We start from the raw sequence: 25,465 nt of genomic DNA on the forward strand, positions 1-25,465 counted from the left end.
CCTTTTTTCCAACTCCCCCCCCCCCCTCACTAAACCAGACTGAAGAATTGCAGGATTGGAGGGATATGGACAAAAGGTGGGGAGATGGGACAAGTGTAGCTAGGACATGTTGGCCAGTGTGGGGAAGTTGGGCCGAAGGGCCTGTTCAGACATTGCATGACTCGATGACTCTATGATGATGATAGAGAGTATGGTCTTTAGGTAATGATTCTGTTGAGCTGACAATGTCGGAAAAGCCCAGGCATTCACACCATCCTCTGCATCATATTTTCAAGGGACATATTTATTGCTGGTGTTTTTCTTTGCTGTGACATGTTCCTTGTTGAGTATTGAAACAGACAATAAGGTAAACATTCCCTCCACCTTTCATGTGCAGCGCTTCCTCTAATCAATATTTCTCAACAGCTCCCTGCACAAATCCTTCACACTGTTGCGCAAGTGAAGAGAGCAGTGATGAGATAATGTTGGGGAAGTTAAGACATCAGATCCTCGCTGCTATCGAGAAGCAGCAAAGGCCTAGATAGACACAAAATACTGGGGTAACTCAACGGGACAGGCAGCATTTCTGGAGAGGAGGAATGGGTGACGTTTCGGGTCGAGACCCTTCTTCAGACTGAGTATATAAGTATATAAGGAATATAAGTATTCCATCCAGATTACAAACCCTAAAATGTTTTAGACAATAGACAATAGGTGCAGGAGTAGACCATTCGGCCCTTCGAGCCAGCACCGCCATTCAATGTGATCATGGCTGATCATCCCCAATCAGTACCCCGTTCCTGCCTTCTCCCCATATCCCCTGACTCCGCTATTTTTATAAAGCATCCAGAGAACCTGCCTCCACCGCCCTCTGAGGCAGAGAATTCCACAGACTCACCACTCTCTGTGAGAAAAAGTGTTTCCTCGTCTCCATTCTAAATGGCTTACTCTTTATTCTTAAACTGTGGCCCCTGGTTCTGGACTCGCCCAACATCGGGAACATGTTTCCTGCCTCTAGCGTGTCCAAGCCCTTAACAATCTTATATGTTTTCTTTTGAGGGCACAAGACGAGATGTGGAACAATCATTTTAATTTTGTTTAGTTTAGCATTGAAACAGGCCCTTTGGCCCACCGTGTCCATGGCAACCAGCGACTAGTTCTATCCTACACACTAGGGACAATTTCCAAAAGCCAATTAACCTACAAGCCTGCATGTCCTTGGAATGTAGGAGGAACCGCAGAACCCAGGGAAAAAACACACATTTAAGACAAAATTGTGGCATTTTATCTTTATTTTTCTTCAGAATTCTCTTCTTCTAAAGCACCTTCTTTGTGGCACGGCGTTAGAGTTGCTGCCTTGCTTCATGTAACCCTTGCTTTCATCCCTCTCCCCCCTCCGAGTTATCCGACCAATCTGACTGTCCCCCTGATTAAATTTTATCTTTGTCTGCTTCGTTGTCAACTTCCCCTCGCGAACAGTGATCTATTCTACATCTTCCTTGAACTCCGTCCCCTTTAATCTTTTGTTTACACACCTTACCCTTCCATATCTCTATGTCTCCCTCTCCCCTGACTCTCAGACTGAAAAAGGCTCTTATAGATACATAGAAACATAGAAAATAGGTGTAGGAGTAAGCCATTCTGCCCTTCGAGCCAGATTCAGTACCCCGTTCCTGCTTTCTCCCCTTATCCCTTGATTCCGTTAGCCCTAAGAGCTAAATCTAACTCTCTCTTGAAAACATTCAGTGAATTGGCCTCCACTGGCATCCGTGGCAGAGAATTCCACAGATTCACAACTCTCTGGTAGAGAAAATTGCTGGAGAAACTCAGCGGGTGCGGCAGCATCTATGGAGCGAAGGAAATAGGCAATGTTTCGGGCCGAAACGTTGCCTATTTCCTTCGCTCCATAGATGCTGCCGCACCCGCTGAGTTTCTCCAGCAATTTTCTCTACCTTCAGAACTCTCTGGGTGATTTCGATCCAAAATATCACCCATTCCCTCTATCCAGAGATGCTGCCTGTCCCGCTGAGTTACTCCAGCGCTTTGTGTCTATATGAGGTAGCAACAGCTAGCCCTGCGGCACTGTGCCACACCTGTGCAGGCCTTACACCCTAACCCTGTTCAAAACCAGCTCAAACACTGATTACCCCATGTCCCTTGCTTGTGATGGTGGGTTTACAACTCAATTTACAAGTAGGATCGCCTGTGTTAACTCTGAGGGAACACACACACACACAAGCAAGAGAAGAAAAAAAATTACATTGTACAACATGCAACCGTGTTTTTGTGGAATTCACATTTCTGAAGCCCTTGGTGCGGAAAGCCAGGCTACAAATGACTGCATCAGATCTGGCACTAAAGGCCATTAATTTCATGTTATGTTTCCATGTGGTTGGGATTTATTAATTTAATTTTACACCGCTGAACAACAAGGTTGACACCCGTGTTCTCGGCAGGTCTGGTCATGATCTGCTCAGCAGACTCCATCATTAGCACGGCCTTAGCGAGGCTGAAGACCAATTAATGCTCTGGTTCATTTCTACAGCTGACGCCTATTTCCATTAATTCACCAACGTCAGTATCGGTAATTGACTTCCCCTGACATGAATTCTTTGTGAGCGCATTGTGTTGTGGACAAGAGGAGGAGGGAGGAAGCCACCAGGTTAGCGGGGTGGGGGGGGGTTTAGTTCAGTTTAGATACAGTGCGGAAACAGGCCATTCGGCCCAACGAGTCTGCACCGACCAGCAATACAGAGGCCACTTAACCTACAAACCAGCACATATTGGGGTTGTGGGAAGAAACGGGTTATTGATAGGGGACAATCAGCCATGATCCCAATGAATGGCGGTGCTGGCTCGAAGGGCCGAATGGCTTCTATGTTTCTATGAAACTGGAGCACCCGGAGGAAACCCACACAGTCACAGGGAGAACGTGCAAACTCCACACACACACACACACACACACACACACACACACACAGAGCGCCCAAGGCCAGGATCGAACCCGGGACTTTGTCGTCGTGAGGCAGCAGCTCTACCCGCTGTGCCACTGATCCACTGCTTGCATCCAGTTTTATGATCATTAGGATCGGATGCAGGAGGATCAAAAAAAATTGTCCTTCAAACTGGACACTAAGCAGCTAATGGAAGAGCAATTCTACTTTTCATCGTTACTTCGTGCAAGCACAAATCATTAATCCATTAATTAGGCTCCATTGTTTCAAGGGACTAGAATGCACGTTTCCCACAGTTGCCTACAACCATTGTAGTCAATGAATGTGCAGTCGAGGCATTGGAATAGTATCTGTCAGGTCAGGGAGTTAGGGTCTTGGAGACAGCTAAACAAACTCATTTGACAAATCAAACTAACCAGTATATCCTAAATTGCTGTCAACATTTTGTGTTTGCAAGAACGAAAGCTGAAAACCCAAGTGCTTAGCTTAGTTTAGTTTAGTTTAGAGATACAGTGTGGAAACAGGCCCTTCGGCCCACCGAGTCCATGCTGACCAGTGATCACCCCATACACTAGCACTATCCTGCGCAGTGGGGACAATTTAAAGATGGATGTGAAGAGGATGTTTCCACTAGTGGGAGAGTCTAGGACCAGAGATCACAGCCTCAGAATTAAAGGACGTTCCTTAAGGAAGGCACATGAGCAGGAACCTCATTAGTCAGAGGGTGGTGAATCTGTGGAATTCATTGCCACAGAAGGCTGTAGAGGCAGCCAATGGATATTTTTAAGGCAGAGATAGATAGATTCTTGATTAGTTTGGGTGTCAGGAGTTATGGGGTTGAGAGGGAAAGATAGATCAGCAATGATTGAATGGTGGAGTAGACCTGATTCAGAGACTTGAATGGCCTAATTCTGCTCCTATCACAAAAAAAAGCCAACTAACCTACAAAACTGCACATCTTTGGGATGCGAGAAGAAACCGGAGCAACCCATAGTAAACCCACGTGGTCACAGGGAGAACATACAAATTCCATACATACATCACCCGTAGTCAGGATCGAACCCGGGCCTCTGGTATTGTAAGGTGGCAATTTCACAATTTTACCAAGCCAATTAACCCACAAACATGTAAAAGCCCTGTCCCACGGTACGAGTTCATTCCAAGAGCTCTCCCGAGTTTGCCCTGATTCGAACTCGGAGATTTACGGTAATGGCCACTCGTCGGTACTCGGGGCTCTCGTGGACATTTTTCAACATGTTGAAAAATCTTCACGAGTCTTCCCGTGCTTACCTGCCGTTAGCGAGTCTTCCCGAGTACCTGCCGTTAGCGTTACGAGCCGCTAAGAGACGTCCCCGAGCTCCGACGTACCCTCTATGTTCATTCTCCGTGCTTACCACGAGTTTGATTTTTTTTTAACTCGGGAGAGCTCTTGGAATGAACTCGTACCGTGGGACAGGGCTTTAAGTCTTTGGGTTGTGGGAGGAAACCGAAGATCTCGGAGAAAACCCACGCAGGTCATGGGGAGAACGTACAAACTCCGTACAAACAAGCACCCGTAGTCAGGATTGAACCCGGGTCTCTGGTGTTGTAAGGCAGTAGCTCTACTGCAGTGCCACCGTGCCGCCCTTGATAAAATATAAATCAAATCTGACAAAGTGTCAAATAACTTAAATTTTGAGCTTTGGGAGGGAGGACATTATTAAGGACATGTGTCAGCCAGCCAATGTTACAGTCCATTAGGAGATCTGGATGCTGCAGCCAACAGTGCACTAGGGAATGCTGACTCATCATTCTAACATAACTATTTTTTAATATTAGAGGCCGTGAATGATCAGGTTACAATCCATTGTCACGGGTCCTGGAATGCCCCCAAGAAACAAACAGAGAGAAAATAGATTTTTGTTATTAATTAAACCTGAATATCACATCATATTTTGGAATGCCCAACAGAGACATTGGTCACGTTGATACAGAGACAATGTCCGGCCTCAAGAAGTCAAGAACGTTTTAGACTTCTCTTTACTGTAGACTTTGGGGATAGAGCGTGGAAACAGGCCATTCGGCCCATCGAGTCCACGTTGACCAACAATCACCCCTGAGACGAGTTCTATCCTACACACACCAGGGACAAATTCCAATTTTACTGAAGCCTACAAAATCTGTACGTCTTTGGAATGTGGGAGGAAACCGGAGCACCCGGAGAAAACCCACGCGGTCACATAGTGAACGCACAAACTCCGTACAGTTGTACAGGGTCTTGGTGAGACCACACCTGGAGTATTGCGTACAGTTTTGGTCTCCAAATCTGAGGAAGGACATTATAGCCATAGAGGGAGTGCAGAGAAGGTTCACCAGACTGATTCCTGGGATGTCAGGACTTTCACATGAAGAAAGACTGGATAGACTCGGCTTGTACTCGCTAGAATTTAGGAGACTGAGAGGGGATCTTATAGAAACGTACAAAATTCTTATGGGGTTGGACAGGCTAGATGCAGGAAGATTGTTCCCGATGTTGGGGAAGTCCAGGACAAGGGGTCACAGCTTAAGGATAAGGGGGAAATCCTTTAGGACCGAGATGAGAAGAAACTTTTTCACACAGAGAGTGGTGAATCTCAGGAACTCGCTGCCACAGAGGGTAGTCGAGGCCAGTTCATTGGCTATATTTAAGAGGGAGTTAGATGTGGCCCTTGTGGCTAAAGGGATCAGAGGGTATGGAGAGAAGGCAGGTACGGGATACTGAGTTGGATGATCAGCCATGATCATATTGAATGGCGGTGCAGGCTCGAAGGGCCGAATGGCCTACTCCTGCACCTATTTTCTATGTTTCTATGTATCTATGTACAGACAGCACCCGTAGTCAGGATTGAACCCGGATCTCTGGCACGGTTAGGCAGCAACTACCGCTGTGCAACTGTGTTTTATTATCATATGTCCCAATGACAGAACAATTCATTTCTTACTTGCAGCAGCACAGCAGAAATGTAAACTTTGTACTCTGTGAATAACGAGATTAAATTTAAGTATATATAAGGTAGACAAAAATGTTGGAGAAACTCAGCGGGTGAGGCAGCATCTATGGAGCGAAGGAAATAGGCAATGTTTCAAGCCAAAACCCTTCTTCAGACTGATATATATATATATACATATACTTTTATATATATAATGTATATATCTACATATACTTTTTTACACAAAATGCTGAAGTAACTCAGCGGGTTAGACAGCATCTCCGGAGAAAAAGAATAGGTGACGTTTCAGGTTGGTACCCTCAACATCACCTATTCCTTTTCTCCAGAGATGTTGTCTGACCCGCTGAGTTACTCCAGCATTCTGTGTGTATCTTCGGCATCTGCAGTTCCTTTCTATACATGTACACACAAACACCTCGCAGACAAACACAGACAAATATACAAACACTAGTAGTGCAGTCAAAAATAATGTCCCCGTCTATATCGGTCAAAGTCTATTTGTAGGTTGTAGTGGGTAATAGCTTGATGGCTGTTGGGAAGAAGCTGCTCCTGAACCTGGACGCTACAGTTCTTCTGTGCCTTCTTCCCGATGGCAGTGGTGAGATGAAATGGGATCTCGACTCATTCCAGATCTGAAGCTTGAATCAGAGGCAACATAGCTACACTGTGCTGATGGTGTCTAACTACAATAGACAATAGATGCAGGAGTAGGCCATTTGGCCCTTCGAGCCAGCACCGCTATTCAATGTGATCATGGCTGATCATCCACAATCAGTACCCCGTTCCTGCCTTCTCCCCATATCCCCTGACTCCACTATCTTTAAGAGCCCTACCTAGCTCTCTCTTGAAAGTATCCAGAGAACCGGCCTCCAGAGAATTCCACAGACTCACAACTCTCTGTGAGAAAAAGTGTTTCCTCGTCTCTGTTCTAAATGGCTTATTCTTAAACCCCTTATTCTTAAACTGTGGCCCCTGGTTCTGGACTCCCCCAACATCGGGAAATGTTTCCTGCCTCTAGCGTGTCCATTCCCTTAATAATCTTATATGTTTCAATGAGATGCCCTCTCATCTTTCTAAACTCCAGAGTGTACAAGCCCAGCTGCTCCATTCACTCGTCATATGACAGCATATGATTGATGGAGCTGTTTCATAGAGGCATGACATGGAGACAGGCCTCTCATCCCATCATGTCCACACCATCTTTCAGCTTATACCACACCAAGCCGATTTTATTCCCTCGTGGACTGGTGTTGACATTGTGACTATAGTTGGGGAAGATGGAACAATCATATAATATAATAAAAAGGAACTACAGATGCTGGTTTTATACCACAGGTAGACCCAAAATGCTGGAGTAACTCAGCGGGTCAGGCAGCATCTCTGGAGAACATGGATAGTTGAGATGAAGGGTCCCGACCCAAAACTTCACCTGTCCATTTTCTCCGGGGATGCTGCCTGGCCCGTTGAGTAACTCCAGCATGTCGTGCCTATATAAACAATCGTATAATATTGTTTCTTCAATCATAGTCAACAATTTCTTACCATTGTTTCTGAAAATATTTTCTTAAAAATTGCAATTCCCTCAAGCTTGACAGTTAAATATAAAAATATTCAAGAAACCAGTGCACTAGAAATAAAGTAATTTTGATGAATTCTGTTTTCTACAATAATGTCAATTCGTTTCTGGGTCAATGCATCTCCTTTTTCAGTCATTATGGTATATAGCATGAATACAAGCCCTTCAACCCATCTCATCCATGTCAACCAAGATGCCTCATCAAAGCTAGTCCCATTTAGAAACATGGAAACATAGAAAATAGGTGCAGGAGTAGGCCATTCGGCCCTTCGAGCCAGCACCACCATTCAATGTGATCATCCAAAATCAGTACTTCGTTCCTGCTTTCTCCCAATATCCCTTGATTCCGTTAGCCCTAAGAGCTATATCTAACTCTCTCTTGAATACATCCAGTGAATTGGCCTCCACTGCCTTCTGTGGCAGAGAATTCCACAGATTCACAACTGTTTTTTCCTCATCTCAATGACCTGCCCATTATTATCAATGGCCTACCCCTTATTCTTAAATTGTGTCCCCTGATTCTGGACACCCCCAACATCGGTACATTTTTTCTGCATCTAACGTGTCCAATCCCTTAAGAATGTTATATGTTTCTCTAAGATCCCCTCTCATCTTTCTAAATTCCAGTGAATATAAGCCCAGTCGATCCATTCTTTCATCGTATGTCAGTCCTGCCATCCTAGGAATTAACCTGGTGAACCTATGCTGCACTCCCTCAATAGCAAGAATGTCCTTCTTCAAATTAGGAGACCAAAACTGCACGCAATACTCCAGGTGTGGTCTCAACTGGGCCCTGTACAACTGCAGAAGGACCTCCTACTGCAGGGAATGTGTGGCTAAGGCCACAGATTTACAAGGGTGTTGCCAAGGCTTGGGGGCCTGAGCTATCGGGAGAGGTTAAGCAGGCTCGGACTTTATTCCATGGAGCGCAGGAGGATGAGCGGTGATCTTATAGAGGTGTATAAGATCATGAGGGTAATAGATAGAGTAAATACACAGTGTTTAAGAAAGAACTGCAGTGCTGAAAAAACGAAGGTATCGTAGACTTGTCGCAGAGAGTGGTGGGTGTATGGAATGAGCTGCCAGAGGTAGTTGTTGAGGCAGGTATTATAACAACATTTAGTTTAGTTTAGTTTAGTTTAATTTAGTTTAGTTTAGTTTAGTTTAGAGATACAGCACGGAAACAGGCCCTTCAGCCACACCAACCAGCAATCTCCACACACTAACACTATCCTACACACACTAGGGACAATTTACCTACCAATTTACAATTTACCAAGCTAATTAACCTACAAAACTGTACGTCTTTGGAGTGTGGGAGGAAACCGAAGATCTCGGAGAAAATCCACATGGTCACGGGGAGAACGTGTAAACTCCGTACAGACAGCACCCGTCATCAGGATCAAATGTGGGTCTCCGGCGCTGCCATCGCAGTAGGGCAGCAACTCTACCGCTGCGCCTCCGTGACTCCCCATTTAAAAGACATTTGGACAGGTGCATGATTAGGAAATGTTTAGACGGATATGAGCCCAACGTGGGCAGATGTGGCATCTTGGTTGGCGTGGGCAAGTTGGACTGAGGGACCTGGTTCTGCACTGTATGTATCTATGATAGTACTAGATGAAAAGAATAGACTGAAGGGGCTGTCCCACTTGGGCGACCTAATCCATGAGTTCTGGCGAGTTTGCCCTCGACTCATACTCGTAGCATGGTCGACACGAGGTCGTAGGAGGTCTTCGTAACTCTCCTTCATGCTCGAGAGTGGTCTCCGCGTACTCGAAGCCTCAACTAGGTCGCGGAGTTTTTATCAATATGTTAAAAAATGCCCGCGAGTAAAGAAAGGTCGCCATGGAAAAAATCGATACTTTTTTTACTCATAGGTTTAGTCGTAGTAGGTCGGCATGTTAGTCGTAGGTAATCGAGGGTAGTCGAAGGTGGTCGTAGGTAGTCTTCATCATAGTCGAAGGGAGAACGAAGGAGGTCGTCTTCACTCTCCACTATTCGGTGTTCAATTTTCCCGAAGTCAGTCGTAGCTTCTCGTAGCTAGTTGAAGCTGGTCTTTAACATAGTCGAAGGAGGTCTTCAACATGTCATTTTTTCAAACTATTCTAAACTCGCCAATTAGGTCGCCCAAGTGGGACAGCCCCTTGAGATCACTTTCAAGAATGATAGCAAGCCTGGAGATCTGGAGAGAATAAAATCCACAAACAAGAACAAAAACATATTTGAAAGAAAAGATAGCAATGTGAATAGTATTGTGTACAAAAAATAGTTGTAATAATCTGCCTCACTGCGCCAGAGACCCAGGTTTGATCCTGACCTTGGGAGCTGTCTGTGTGGAGTTTGCATGTTCTCCCTCTGAACACGTGGGTTTCCTCCAGTTTCCTTCCACACCTCAAAGACATGTGGGTTTGCAGGTTAATTCACCTCTTAAGATTAATTAAGTTGCCCCTCATGTGTTGGGAGTAGGTGAGAAAGTGGGATAACTTAGAACTAGTGTGAACGGGTGATCGATGGTCATAGCTAAGTGTTCGGCTGGCAACCGGAAGGTAGCCGGTTTGAATCCCGCTTGGAGTGCATACTGTCGTTGTGTCCTTGGGCAAGACACTTCACCCACCTTTGCCTGTGTGTGAATGTGTGTGAATGTGTGTGAATGATTGGTGGTGGTCGGAGGGGCCGTAGGCGCAGATTGGCAGCCACGCTTCCGTCAGTCTGCCCCAGGCAGCTGTGGCTACAGAAGTAGCTTACCACCACCGAGTGTGACTGAGGAGTGAATGAATAATGCGATGTAAAGCGCCTTGAGTATTAGAAAGGCGCTATATAAATCCCATCCATTATAGTGGACTCTTTCCTGTTGTATCTCTAAACTAAACTAAACCAAGTTAAACTGAGCTAAGCTACGTTAAGGTAATCTAAACTACACAAAACTAAACTAAACTAAACTAAACTAAACTTGTACAACCATATGAATGAATAGAGATCCTTTAGAAATAATGGCAAGAAAATTAGATTGGAGATTAAATAAATGGCAGTGCTATTAAATAAAAATTATTTTAGTCCGACTTCAACGTTGACGACAGAATAATTTTATTGAAGTTATGGGAATCAATGGTCTCATGACAGTGAAGGATTTAAAATAATTACTCTTAGAAAAGAGCAAAACTTGGAGAAATTAAATGCGCAAATGGCCAACAAAGTCTCTGCACCAGAGATCCTCCAAAATAGAGTTCTAAACGATAGGGCCACCATGATAGTCGATCAATTATCTTCCAAAATGTCCGGTAATGTGGAATGGTCTCCGATGTTGTTAGAAAGGTAATCTAATTCTGTGAGTCAAGAAAGCAGGAAGATGAAACAAGGGAATTAAGGGCGGCACGGTGGCACAGCGGTAGAGTCGCTGCCTTATAGCCCTGTCCCACGGTACGAGTTCATTCCAAGAGCTCTCCCGAGTTTGTCCTTATTCGAACTCCGAGATTTACGGTAATGGCCGCTCGTCGGTACTCGGGGCTCTCGTGGACATTTATCAACATGTTGAAAAATCTTCACGAGTCTTCCCGAGCTTACCCGCCGTTAGCGAGTCTTCCCGAGTACCTGCCGTTAGCGTTACGAGCCGCTAAGAGGCGTCCCCGAGCTCCGACGTACCCGCTATGTTCATTCTACGAACTTGATTTTTTTAAAACTCGGGAGAGCTCTTGGAATGAACTCGTACCGTGGGACAGGGCTATTATAGCGCTTACAACGCCAGAGCCCAGGGTTTGATCCCGTCTACGGGTGCCGTCTGTGTGAGTTTGTATGTTCTCCCCGTGGTTACGTGGGTTTTCTCTGAGAATTTCGGCTTCCTCCCACTACAAAAACATTCAGGTGCTGACTTTGGATGATCAGCCATGACCATATTGAATGGCAGTGCTGGCTCGGAGGCCCGAATGGCGCCTAATTTCTATGTTTCTAGGTTAATTGTCTTGGTGTAAATGAAAAAATGTAAAAATTGTCCTCAGTGTTAATGTGCAGGGATCACTGGTTGGTGTAGACTTGGTGGGCCGAAGGGCCTGATTCCGTGCTGTATCTCTAAACTAAAGTAAACTAAACTCAACATCTGCAGGAAGGAACTGCTGATGCTGGTTTAAACCAAAGATAGACACAAAATGCTGGAGTATCCCAGCGGTACAGGCAGCATCTCTGGAGAGAAGGAACGGGTGACGTTCTGGGTCAAGAACCTTCTTCAGGCCTCAACAGCTGTTGTTGGAAAATTGTTGTAACCCACAAATAAATAAATAGACATTATTAATAGATGATATAATACATAAAAGTAATAATGTATAATGGATAATACTGCACACAGAGGGTCATAATATAATGAGATAATGTATAGTTGAGAAATATGAGGCAATCCCACAAGAGATTTTTGTGGACACAACTTCTGGATAGTTTGAAGGTTAATGGGAGACATTTGGCAAGATGCCACAAAAAAGCAGGGATAGAGGCTTTCACAATGCTCAAAGGAAGCCTGTAGTTAGGATCGGGCCCAATGTGTAGGAAGGAACTGCAGATGCGGGTTTAAACCGAAAATGGACACAAAATGCTGGAGTAACTCAATGGGTCAGGCGGTATCTCTGGAGAAAATGGATGGGTGATTTTTCGGATGGGAACTCTTCTTCAAAGGTACTCCAGCGCTTTGTGTCTATCTTCGGTATAAACCAGCATCTGTAGTTCTTTGTTCTGCTCTTCCTCTCTTCCAGCTTTCTCCTCCCCCCCCCCCCCCCCCCCCCTCCCACGCAATCAGTCTGAAGAAAGGTCCCAACCCAAAGAGATGCCCCTTGACCCGCTGTGTTACTCCAGCACTCTGTGCCTTATTTTATTTTTTTTATTTTTGGGGGGGAATTTATTTCGAAGCAATTGTACAGGGATAGGGCAATCGACTTAACAGTTATACAATTATTGTACAGCTTCATTTTTAACATTGAAACCTAAATTAAAAATTTTAAAAAAGGAAAAAAAGAGAGAAAAAAGAAGAGAATGAAAGAGAAGTAAAATAAGAGAAAGCAAGAAGAAGACCCTAAGCTGCCAAAGAAGTGCAAGAGGAAAGAAAATAAATAAGAAAAGAGAAGATGGAGATATTACCTTCCCCCCCCCCCCCATGCCATTGCAGAAATTCAGTGAAAGGCAACCATGTCTTGAGAAATTGATCTGCTTTTTCAGCCAAGACAAGCCTAATGTTTTCTAAATGTAGTGTCTCGGACATGTCAGTAATCCACATCTTCACTGTGGGAACTGTTGGCTTTTTCCAAAATTGTATTAGTTTTTTCGCCGTTATTAGGCCGTAATTTTCTAACTAAAGCCAGCTTTAAGGTTAGAGAAGTGGTAAATGCTGGTACAATTACAACATTCAAAAGACATTTGGACAGGTACATGAATAAGAAAGGTTAACAGGCATCTAGCTGACTGCAGACAAAGGGGAATAGCTCAGGTGCATCTTGGTCGGCACGGACCAATTGGGCCGAGGGGCCTATTTCTATATGGTATAACTTTATGACTCATAGATTCACCAAATTGATTCCTGGGGCGAATCATTTCTGATGAAGAGATAAAAAGAAAAATGCTTGAAATACTCAGCAGGACACAACGCGTGTGTGTGAAAGAGAAATAGGTTCAGCCTAACCTGCTGAGCATCTCCAGTGGTTTCTGTCATTAGTTCAGATTTCCAACCTCTCTCATTTTTACTTTGTTCTTTCCTCTGGAAGGTCAGAAAAAGTGGAATTCTATGCCACTGACGGCTGTGGAGGCCAAGTCAATGGATATTTTTAAGGCAGAGATAGACAGATTCTTGATTAGTGTGGGCATCAGGGGTTATGGGGAGAAGGCAGGAGAATGGGGTTAGGAGGGAGAGATAAATCAGCCATGATTCAATGGCAGAGTAGACTTGATGGGCCAAATGGCCTAATTCTGCTCCTATCGCTAATGAAGATCTGAGTCAGACTGGCCTCAAAATGTTCGAATTATGTAATTTTTCTACAAGGGTGGATGGTGAGACATTGCCACTTCTGGCCGTAGACCCTAAAGGCAATGTGTGTTCCCTCGGGATATAGCTACATTTAGCGACAGCACAGTTGTGAGTCAGGATGGAAATGACAGTGTATCTTCCCCATCAATGAGCCGTTGTTGACTGTGCCACTGAGATGGATTTTATCCATTTGATTTGGATGTGATTATTTTTGGCAGTTCAGTCCAGTTCAGTTCAGATCAGTTTAGTTTAGTTTAGTTTAGTTTAGTTTAGTTTAGTTTAGTTTAGTTTAGTTTAGTTTAGTTTAGTTTAGTTTAGTTTAATTTAGAGATGCAGCATGGAGCATGGAGTCCACACCATGGAGTCCACACCAACCATCGATCACCTACTCACACTAGTTCCATGTAATCCCACTTTCTCATCCACTCCCTATATACAAGGGGCAAGTTACAAGGGCCAAATAACCTACAAACCCGCACATCTTTTGGATTTGGCAGTGGAAGAAACCCATATGGTCACAGGAAGAGAATGTACAAACTCTGGACAGACAGCACCCGAGGTCAGGATCGAACCTGGCTCCCTTGCGCTGTGAGGCAGCGGCTCCAACAGCTGCATCACTGTGCCACCCTTACACCATTGTGCCGCCTACATTTGCTCTGAAGAAGTCACTTAGCTTTTATTGGGAGAAGTGACTGAAGTTTTTTGGAGTCACAGAGTCCTAGAGTCACACAGCGTTTAAATCGACACTTCGGCCCAACTTGCCCCATCTACGCTTGTATCGCCTGCCTGTGTTTGGCCCATATCCCTCGAAACCTGTCCCATCCATGTACCTGTCTAACTGTTTCGTAAACATTGCGTTAGTACTTGCCCCAACTACCTCTTCATTCCATACACCCACCAGCCTTTGTGTACAAAGAGTAACCACTCAGGTTCCTATTAAATCTTTCTCCCCTCACCTTTAACCCATGTCCTCTGGCTCTTGATTCCCCTACTCTGTTGCAAACACACTGTGCATCTGGCTGATTTATCAAGATTTTGTACAAATCTATAAGATCACCCCTCATCCTGCTGCGCTCCAAGGAATAGAGTCCTAGCCTGCTCAATCTCTCCCTATAGCTCAGGGCCTTGAGTCCTGGCAAGATTGTCATAAATCCTCTCTGCACCCTATCCAACTTGGCAACATATTTCCTACAGTAAGGTGCCTAAAACTGAACACAATATTCTAAATGCGGCCTCATCAACATCTTATATAACTGCAACATGACCTCCCAACTTCTATACTCAATATTTTGACTGATGAAGGCCAATGTGCCGAGGTTTTTGTTATTCCTTTTAAATAACCTCTTGTTCTCTGGGCAAACTGACGGTGTTTGCTTGAGAGTAGACTTCCTGTTGTCAGCAGGATGACGTGCTTCACCTCCATCTCATTGACTGGTGTAGTCTTGGCCTCTTGGGATTGAACTGAAGAGAAATCCCTTCACTCAAGACAGTTCTGAATCTTTGAAGATCTGTTCCCAAAAGGGATTTGAAGATCAAGACGCTGGACATAGCTGGCAACAATTGATGTTTCAACACGGAGGTAACCCCTGTGAGTGCGGTAGAGTTGCTGCCTTACAGAGCCAGAGAGCCAGGTTCGATCCTGACTATGGGTGCTTGTCTGTACAGAGTTTGTACGTTCTCCCCATGACCTGCGTGGGTTTAATCCGAGATCTTAGATTTCCTCCCACACTTCAAAGACGAGGCTTGTCGGCTAATCGGCTTGGTATAAATGTGAATTGTCCCTGGTGTGTAGGAAAGTGTTAGTGTGCGGCGATCGCTGGTCGTCGCAGACCCGGTGGGCCGAAGGGCCTGTTTCCGCGCTGTATCTCTAAACTAAACTAAACCATGTAATATGTGGATTGGAAAACAGTAGCTGTGGTATAAGATAGGCCTTGATCACAGTGAGTGGCAGGGTCCATATGTTTAATTGTTCTGATATAAGCTGGATGTGAAACAGATAATTTCCCGAAACTGTGATAAATGAATTTGTTAAATGAATAAATTCACTTTCTCCTTGTCGACAATTTACATTCAACCAACTGACAATTAGGAAACTAAAATGAAAAAAAAAGTTGTGCATCTGATGGTGAACTGAAGGTAATTTGCATTTATCCTAATTAACAGGAAAAATATATATAAATATCTGTCAATTTGCAATGTGAGAATTTAAATTATTTGAAATAGTCATTTCAAAAATGAGGTATTATAAGAAATGTTGTCACAGATAGTGTAAAGGAATTGTATCAGAAACGTATTGGTGGTATAATAAATGTGGTCTGAAGAAGGGTCTCGACTTGAGGTCACCCATTCCTTCTCTCCAGAGATGCTGCCTTGTGTCCAGCTAGTCTATCTTCGGTTTAAACCAGCATCTGAAGTTCGTTCCTGCACATACTGTAAATGTGGGGAGATATTATTAGCGTGCATCTTGCTATTTAGGGATTCTATTAATACGGATTCTATGAAAGGCTCTTTATTCTCTCATGTGCCAAGTCACAGTGAAATTATTTGTTTTACACACCAAACACAAGGTATGCAAAAGTCAACTGCGTCACAATGTTCTTAGTACCACCTCCCCTCGTCAGGGCCCTCTTCGATCTCTCGGTATCCCCCCCCCCACCCCCCACTCCCACCCCATTTCGGGCCCCTCTTTGTTCTCACAGCAGCACGTCCTCGACCGACCTCCGGCACCCACCGCGGCCACGTCCGATGAAGACGCGAAAGTTGGCTTTAGGTGTGTTACAGGCAGGAGAGGAATCTGAGGGGTAACTTATTCAATAGGAACCTGAGGGGTAACTTTATCCACACAGAGGGGGTGGGTGCGTGGAACGAGCTGCCAGAGGAGGTAGTTGAGGCTGGGATTATTCCAACGTTTAGACAGGTACAAGGATAGGGCAGCTTTGGAGGGATATGGAACAAACATGGGCAGGTGGGACTAGTGTAGCTGGGACATGTGAACGTTGGGCCGAAGGGCCTGTTTCCACAATGTATCGCTCTATAACTCTATGACCCTATGAGAGAGAAAGACTACCGAAGCACTGCTGAAGACCACTGCTCACCATTTTCCTGATTTATTCCCCCCCAACAGAAGATGACTTGCTGCATAAATGTATTTGCCGTGTGTACAGATACCCTGCAGATACGATTCAGGAAGTGTTCTTTTTTATATTGAGCACTTGTGTGTCTTGTGCTTGCTGCTGGCTTCTCTGTCATATGTAGGTCTGGCGGTAAACTAGGCAAGCCGTTTGGGACCAGGGTTTACAAGGACAGGAACTATTCTCACTCACTCAGGCACCTGGAGATTTATGGCCCCTTAGAAATACGTCCGCGCGGTGAAAGCATGAAATGGGGCTTCTGCAATCGGCCACTCGAGCCAGTGAAGACGTGCTTTAATATTAGAAAGCTGTTTCCCCTCTGTTTGGCCAAACAAATAACTAGGTAAACATTCAGAGCCTTCAAGTAATGCAACAGCTCAGACCCCTGTGGGGAGGTCAGGACCCCTCTCATGTTGAATCTGTTGTGATATGCCCAGCCCCAGAAGTTGCTTGTTTGATCTTAAAAGTTCAGTTCAGTTTCAGTTTAGTTTATTGTCACGTGTACAGAGGTACAGCGAAAAGCTTTTGTTGCGTGCTAACCAGTCGGCGGAAAGACAATACATGATTACAATCGAGCCATTTACAGTGTACAGATACATGATAAGGGAATAACGTTTAGTGCAAGGTAAAGTCCGATCAACGATAGTCCGAGGGTCATCAGTGAGGTAGATAGTAGTTCAGCACTGCTCTCTGGTTGTGGTAGGATGGTTCAGTTGCCTGATAACAGCTGGGAAGAAACTGTCCCTGAATCTGGAGGTGGGAAAATCATAGTGAAAATAAAAGAAATGTTGGCTGTAGGAGTGGAGATTTGAGAGTGTGGAGCGATTGTAATAAGTGACTGTAATAAGTGGCTTCTGTGGCTAGCGCGCAACTAGTCGCCTGGGCTGTGTGCCGTGGTTAATGCTGATTGACTGATGTGAAACTGTACAGGCCTGAGTGTCACAGCAATCAAAATAAACACATCCCGAGACCATTCGGTACAGTTCCATCGCATCATCAATTCACTGCAGGCCGCCTCCTCTGTGATGCACTAATTTAGTTTAGTTTAGTTTAGTTGAGAGATACAGTGCAGAAACAGGCCCTTTGGCCAACCGGGTCTGCACCGACCAGCGATCCCCGCACATTAACACAAGCCAACACAAACTAGGGACAATTTACACTTAATACCAAGTATCCAAACCCAAGCCAAATAAACGACATACCTGGTCGTCTTTGGAGTGTGGGAGGAAACCGAAGATCTCGGAAAAAAACCCACACGCGGGTCACGGGGAGAACGTACAAACTCCGTACGGACAGCACCCGTAGTCGGGATCGAACCAGGGACTCTGTAAGGCAGCCACTCTACCGCTGCGCAAACGTGGCTGCACTAATTCTGAGAGGGAATGCAGGGGAGAGCAGATGGTCAAGTATTTTGCTATCATGTGTCCTATGTCCTGAAATGGAACAGTGAAATCCTTACAGGAGCACAGCCCACCTATCACGCTACCCACAGCCACATGTGACCTCCAGATAGGGTGGCACGGTGGCGCCAGAGCCCCGGGTCTGTACGGAGTTTGTACGTTCTCCCTGTGACCTGTGTGGGTTTTCTCCGGGTGCTCCGGTTTCCTCCCACACTCCGAAGACGTACAAGTTTGTAGGTTAATTGGCTTGGTATAATTGTAAATTGTCCCTAGTGTGTGTAGGGGAGAGTTAATGTGCGGGGATCACTGGTCGGCACTGACATTGTAGGCCAAAGGGCCTGTTTCCACACTGTATCTCTAAACTAAGCAAAATGTGGCTCAGAAGCTGTTCCACAGCTGGACATGACACACTGGAAGGAAAGGTTGGAGGAGATGATAATTCAAGTAATATAATTCTCAAGGATGTACAGGACTTTAGACTTTAGAGATACAGCATGGAAACAGGCCCTTCGGCCTATTTAGTCCACGATGAGCAGCAGTCACCCCCGTACATTAGCACTGTCCTACACGCTATGGACATTTTTTTACAATTTACAGAAGCCAATTAACCTACAAACACAACCAGCACAACTTTGGAGTGTGGGAGGAAAACCCATGCGGTCACGGGGAGAACGTACAAACTTCATACCGACAGCACCCGAGGTCAGGATCGAACCTGGGTCTCTGGCACTGTAAGGCAGCAGCTCTACCCGCTGCGCCACCATGCCGTCCCTGTGTCCTTGAAAGCGGAAGTGGAGGCTGGAGAATGAAGTGAGCTGCAAGCACACACGAGGGGGGATTTGACGTGAATAATATTGCAGTGGAGAGGCAGAGTTAAATTGGTCGTGACGAGGACATTAGGGAACGGTGTGGGTACCTGGATGTATCAGATAATGCTGCCGATTCCTCTGTTTATTCCCAGCCACCTTGGGGCAGTCAGTTCAGGTTGTGTCTCTCAGGTTACATGTTGTCACCGTCTGATGCATTTCTGGAACAGATTCTCCGCAGATCAATTCTTGTTCGGTTCAGTATTTTCTCCACAGAGGTCTCCTATTTATGTGTGACGGGGATTAAACTCCTATGTTAACTGCAGCGCATTCAGCACTATCGCAGCCCGTGATTAAAAAGAAGTCAAATCCCTGGACCCGGATAAAAATAGATGCTACAGAAGGACACGCCGTCGCCAATGAGAAACTGCCAGAGGCGCTGGGTGCAAGAGTGGTTTAGTTTAGAGATGCAGCGCGGAAACAGGCCCTTCGGCCCACCGAGTCCGCACCGACCAGCGATCCCCGCACCTTAACACTATCCTACTCACACTAGGGACAATTGTTACATTTACACCAAGCCAATTAACCTACAAACCCACACGTCTTTGGAGTGTGGGAGGACATCGAAGATCTCGGAGAAAACCCACGCAAGTCTCGGGGAGAACATGCAAATTCTGTACCGACAGCACCCGTAGTCGGAGGTTCTTCAGTCTGAAGGAGGGTTTTGGCCCGAAACGTTGCCAATTTCCTTCGCTCCATAGATACTGCTGCACCCGCTGAGTTTATCCAGCATTTTTGTGTACCTTCGATTTTCCAGCATCTGCAGTTCCTTCTTAAGCACCCGTAGTCGGGATCGAACCTGGGTCTCTGGCGCTGTGAGGCAGTAACTCTACCGTTGCGCCACTGTGCCGCATAGAGAGAGGTTAATCCCAGAGATAGAAACAGGGTGAGATGCAGGGCTAAGCTCACATCAGCCATAAACAGCTCAGCCATCAAGCAGAATGTACAGGAATCCCACCAGCTGGGTTCCTCCAGCATAATGGATGCACTGACCCATAGGACCTGCTCTCTGAGAGGCAAGGATACAATCTAGATCAGCAGTAAGGAAGGCAAATGCAAGGCTAGCATTTATTTCGGGAGGAGTAGGGATGTAATGCTGAGGCTCTGTAAGGCATTGGACAGATTGCGTTTGGAATATTACGAACGGTTTGTGCCCCGTATCTGAGGATGTGCAGGCGTTGGAGAGGGTCCAGAGGAGGATTGGGAGAATGATCCCAGGAATGAGTAGGTTGACTTATGATGAGCGTTTAAAGGCACTGGGCCTGTACTCGCTGGAGTTTAGAAGGATGAGAGGGCAGACATCATTGAATTATATCGAATAGTGAAAGGCCAGGATAGATTGAATGTGGAGAGAATGTTTCCACTGGTGGGAGAGTCTATGACTAGAGGCCACAGCCTCAGAATGAAAGGACTTTCCATTAGGAAGGAGATGAGGAGGAACTTCTTTAGTCAGAGGGCGGTGAATCTGTGGAATTCTTTGCCACAGACGGCTGTGGAGGCCAAGTCAATGGATATTTTTAAGGTGGAGATTGATAGATTCTTGATTAGTACGGGTGTCAGGGGTTATGGGGTGAAGGCAGGAGAATGGGGTTGAGAAGGAAAGATAGATCAGCCATGATTGAATGGGGGAGTGGACTTGATGGGCCGAATGGCCTAATTCTGCTCCTAGACCTTATGAGGACCAACCTAACTGATTTCTCGCAGCATAATTGATACTCACTGAGACACAGTACCGACCCTCTTGGAGGCAAGGATAAAATCTAGATTAACGAATGCACCAGCTATTGTTCATTGAGGTTAGTACAGTAATCCCTCGCAATAATGGACCACGGGAGGATGGTATGTGTTATTGCCGATTGCCTGCTGTAACTCAGTGGGGGGGGAGCGGGGAGGGGGGCACCCAAGTTTAACTCAAGGCCAGGGGGGGGGAACGCGATGTGTGGGGGGGGGGGGGGGTTATAAACCAGGGCGGGATTCCGGGGCTGGGGAGCCGCAGAGAACCCGGCCCCACACACGGACGGGCCCGGTACACAAGCCGTCTTCCTGCCGCTCGCTCTCTCCCCTCCCACAACCGGGAGCTCCCACCCCCCGGCGCCAGCTCACTGGGTAACTGGTGACCACGTGGGTTTTCTCCAGGTGCTCCGGTTTCCTCCCACACTCCAACAGAGTGCAGGTTTGCAGGTTGATTGGGTTCTGTAAAGTGGCCCTAGCGTGTTGGATAGATCCGAGGTATCTTGGATTTCCACTGGCTTTTAACATAGAACGTAGAACAGTACAGTACAGGATCAGTGCACTGTGGCCAGTAATGCCTGTGCTGAACATGGTGCCAAGCTAAGCTCATCTCTGCCTACACACGGCCCATATTCCCACCAATGCCAGCATAAACATGTGCCTATCTAAAAGCTTCATGATCAACACTATCGAATCTTCCTCCATCACCACCCCTGGCAGTACATTCCCTGTACACCTCACTCAGTGGAAACTCTTGCCCCACACACCTCCTTTAGGCTTTGCCCCGGAGACCCGGGTTCAATCCTGACCTCGGGTGCTGTCTGTGTGAAGTTTGCACATTCTCCCTGTGCCCGCCCGGGTTTCCTCCAGGTGTTTTCCGGTCTCCTCCCACATCCCAAAGACGTACGGGCTTGTAGACTGATTGTCCACTGTGCGTAGGGAGTGGATGTGAAAGTGGGATAACACAGAACCAGTGTAAGTGGGTGATCGAAGGTCGACGTGGGCTTGGTGGCTGAAGAGCCTGTTTCCTTGCTGCATCTCTTAGGTATTGCTGTCTGTGTGGAGTTTGCACGTTCTCTCTGTGACCACATGGGTTTCCTCCCACATCCCAGTGATATGCGGGCTTGTAAAGCGATTGTCCTCTGTAAATTGTCTCTCGTGTGTGGGGAGTGGATAAAGTGGGATAACATAGAACTGATGTGAATGGGTGATCGAAGGTCGGCGTGGACTCGGTGGCTGAGGACTGTACCTTTAAAAAACAAAATGGCGGGAAACTACTGATCTTGCAGAAACACAGAAAGCATTGTACACAGCAAAGTTCCACCAACTGACAGGAACACATTTATGTTTTCAGGGGAATTAGTAAGCAAGGCACTAAACAATTTATCTTGCAGTTTGTTGCATGGTGCTCTGGGCTCCTTCACTCCCCTCTGACCGACAATTTATAGCTTTGTTTTAATATATTCTGACAGGGCAGCACTTTTTGTTCACAAGTCTCAAATTACAGGAATAGAATAAGGCCATTCGGCCCTTCAAGTCAATTCTGCCATTCAATCATGGCTGATCCCTGCCACCTAATCCCATCTTCCTGCCTTCTTCCCAAACCTTTGACACCAATTCCAATCAAGAACTTGTCCATCTCGGCCTTCAATGTGTGTTAGAGTCTGAACACACCCTTGGACAGTTTACGGGATGAACATTGAATTCTGCATTTTTAGGGAACTTTTAGGGAACTCCCATTTTGTCCCACTTCCAAGCCCCCCCCCACTTCCAAGCCCCCCCCCCCTCTCCTTTCCCCATAACCCCACCTGGAAAACCTATTTATCCCCTCTCCTTCCCACTCTACCTAATTCCTACCTCTAGCTTCACAATTCGCAATTGTTGAGAATTCCAAATCCTCCCTCCTGCCGTCCGTCAATAGACTACCTCCAACATTTGGGGGAATTTCAGACTGGAAGGGTACAAAATGAAATCCAGAACGTGGTTACTCTTGTGTACGGACTCAGTGTGGTCTGCTATCTTACACACATATCCTTCATATAATTGTGCCGAATAGGTTGTTATTGAACTTGCGTTCCATAAAAGAAATTCACTGTTTTGGGTCAGACTGAAGAAGGGTCCAAACCCAAAACTTCCCATCTTCTGCAGGGATGCTGCCTGACATGCTGTTACTCCAGCATTTTGTGTCTACCTTACCAACATTTCTTGTCTGATTTAAAACAGCCATTGTCTGAAAAGACCGAACCACAGCATCAATGTTATTATTCACCAGCGGTGGTTTTAAATCAAATTCTCACTGGCTCCACCTTAACTGTATAGAGGCAGCATAGAAAGGTAACAACTGCACACACACACACACACACACACACACACACTCACACACACACACACACACACACACACACACACACACACACACACACACACACACACACACACACACACACACACACACACACACACACACACACACACACACACACACACACACACTCACACACACTCACACTCACACACACACACACACACACACACACACACACACACACACACACACTCACACACACTCACACACACACAAATACACACACACACACACACACTCACACAAACACTCACACAAACACACACACACAAACACATACACACAAACACACGCAAATGCACAAAAAACTCACACACTCACACACGCACACAAGCACACACGCACGCACGCATGCACAAACTCACAAGCACACGCTCACACACACACACTCACACACAAACAAACGCACACACACACATACACACACACACACACACATACACACACACACACACACACACACATACACACACACTTACACACACAAACACACACACACACACACACACACACACACACACACACACACACACACACACACACACACACACACACACACACACCGCGACCAGTGTCAAAAAGTATCTCTAAGTGCTGGCTGATGGAGCTGATGAGTTTATTTTTCTTCCTTACACACAGCCTGTGGAGCTGGAGTGAATGACAAATGCCTTGTATCGATTGTCCTGTGTAGTAGGTCTGAACTGATAGAGAGTAATTAATGACTCTATTTGTTTCTGTACCGAGGAGAGCAATTGAGTTTGATACGGCAACAACTGGTGCCAGTGTGAAAGGACCCTTGGGAGCCATAGGGGAAAAGCCTGCAGTGAGACAGCAACACAGATCTGTCGCCATAGTCCTCAGATGCTATCTGTATTGTAACTGATACCATTTGACACAGAAAAGAAAGTACAAATATGCTGGCTGATGACAAAAGAGATTTGTTTAATGGATAGGTGCAGAGTAGCGGGAGAGTTGATGCCTCCCTGTCGGTTCAAGTCTGTTCTCAGGAAGAGAGGGGCAAGTCCAGATAGGCCGGTGTATCCAGTTGCGCAGCGGTAGAGCTGCTGCCTCCCAGCGCCGGAGACCCGGGTTCGACCCTGACTACGGGTGCTGTCCTTACGGAGTTTGTACGTTCTGCGTGGGTTTTCTCCGGGGGCTCCGGTTTCCTCCCACGCTCCAAAAACGTGCAGGTTTGTGGGTTAATTGGCTTCTGTAAATTGTAAATTGTCCCTAGTGTGTGTAGGGTAGTGCTAGTGTACGGGGTGATCACTGGTCGGCGTGGGCTTGGTAGGCCAAGGGGCCTGTTTCCGTGCTGTTTCTCTAATGTCTACGGTCGAAAGTCTAAAGACTGAGCATTGCCAAGTAATTTCTTATTTCTTATGTTCCTATTTAAGAAAGATATATTTTAAGAATCATTTAAATGAAAGAGGGAGGGGAGTGGAGAGGCAAAGAGAGAGAGATAATGATTCAATGATACTTGAACCATGTACCTAGATACAGTGTAAAGCTTTGTTTTGCGTACAACCCGATAAAATCCTACAGCAGACCTCACCTAGAAACGTGGAAACATAGAAAACAGGTGCCATTCGGCCCTTCGAGCCAGCATCACCATTCAATATGATCATGGCTGATCATCCAGAATCAGTACCCCGTTCCTGCTTTCTCCCCATATCCCTTGATTCCATTAGCCATCGGAGCTAAATCCAACTCTCTCTTGAATGCATCCAGTGAATTGGCCTCCACTGCCTTCTGTGGCAGAGAATTCCACTCTCTGGGATTCGCAACTCTCTGGGTGAAAATGCTTTTCCTCATCTCAGTCCCAAATGGCCTACCCCTTATTCTTAAACTGTAGCCCCTGGCTCTGGACTCCCCAAACATCGGGAACATGTTTCCTGCATGTCTAATCCCTCAAGAATTTTACATGTTTTTATAAGATAACCTCTCATCCTTCTAAATTCCAGTGAATACAAGCCCAGTTGATCCAGTGAACCTAGGCAGTACACAAGAGTCGCCATGTTTCTGGTGTCGAGAGTGTTACAAAAGTTCACCGAATAGTCCTATCTACTACCTGCTGCTGTACGTGGCAGCCCCCCTTCCCCCACCCACTCAGCCCCCCTTCCCCCACCCACTCAGCCCCCCTTCCCCCACCCACTCAGCCCCCCTTCCCCCACCCAGCCCCCCATCTCCCCCCCCCCCGGCCCCCCTCAAGTTCCCTTTCGTTCTCGGTTTCCCCGCCCTTGGTCTCCATTCATTCCAAAGAGGCTCCACTGCCAGGCACCTCTTTGGTGTTTTGCCAATAGTGAGACCATGCCGTGTGGAATAATCAAGGGAACATCGATGTTAGAGTGCAGCTCTCTCGTGGTTGGGGGGAGGAGAGGGTGGGGGGGGGGGGGGGGGGGAGGGAGGAGAAGGGGGGGGGTGGGGTGTGGATGACTACAGAGGTAGCTGTATCAAGGCTGTGGCCAAACCTGAATAGTGATACTCTTTTTATGATAG

At 46.2% G+C, this 25,465-nt stretch overlaps 1 protein-coding gene across 17 annotated transcripts in view; it reads left to right on the forward strand.

Moving 5' to 3' along the window:
- pax2 (paired box 2) overlaps positions 1 to 25,465 on the forward strand; it is a 184,341-nt gene that overhangs the window by 93,667 nt on the left and 65,209 nt on the right. The window lies entirely within an intron of this gene.

Source organism: Amblyraja radiata, chromosome 37 (assembly GCF_010909765.2).
Source record: "Amblyraja radiata isolate CabotCenter1 chromosome 37, sAmbRad1.1.pri, whole genome shotgun sequence".
Taxonomy (NCBI): domain Eukaryota; kingdom Metazoa; phylum Chordata; class Chondrichthyes; order Rajiformes; family Rajidae; genus Amblyraja; species Amblyraja radiata.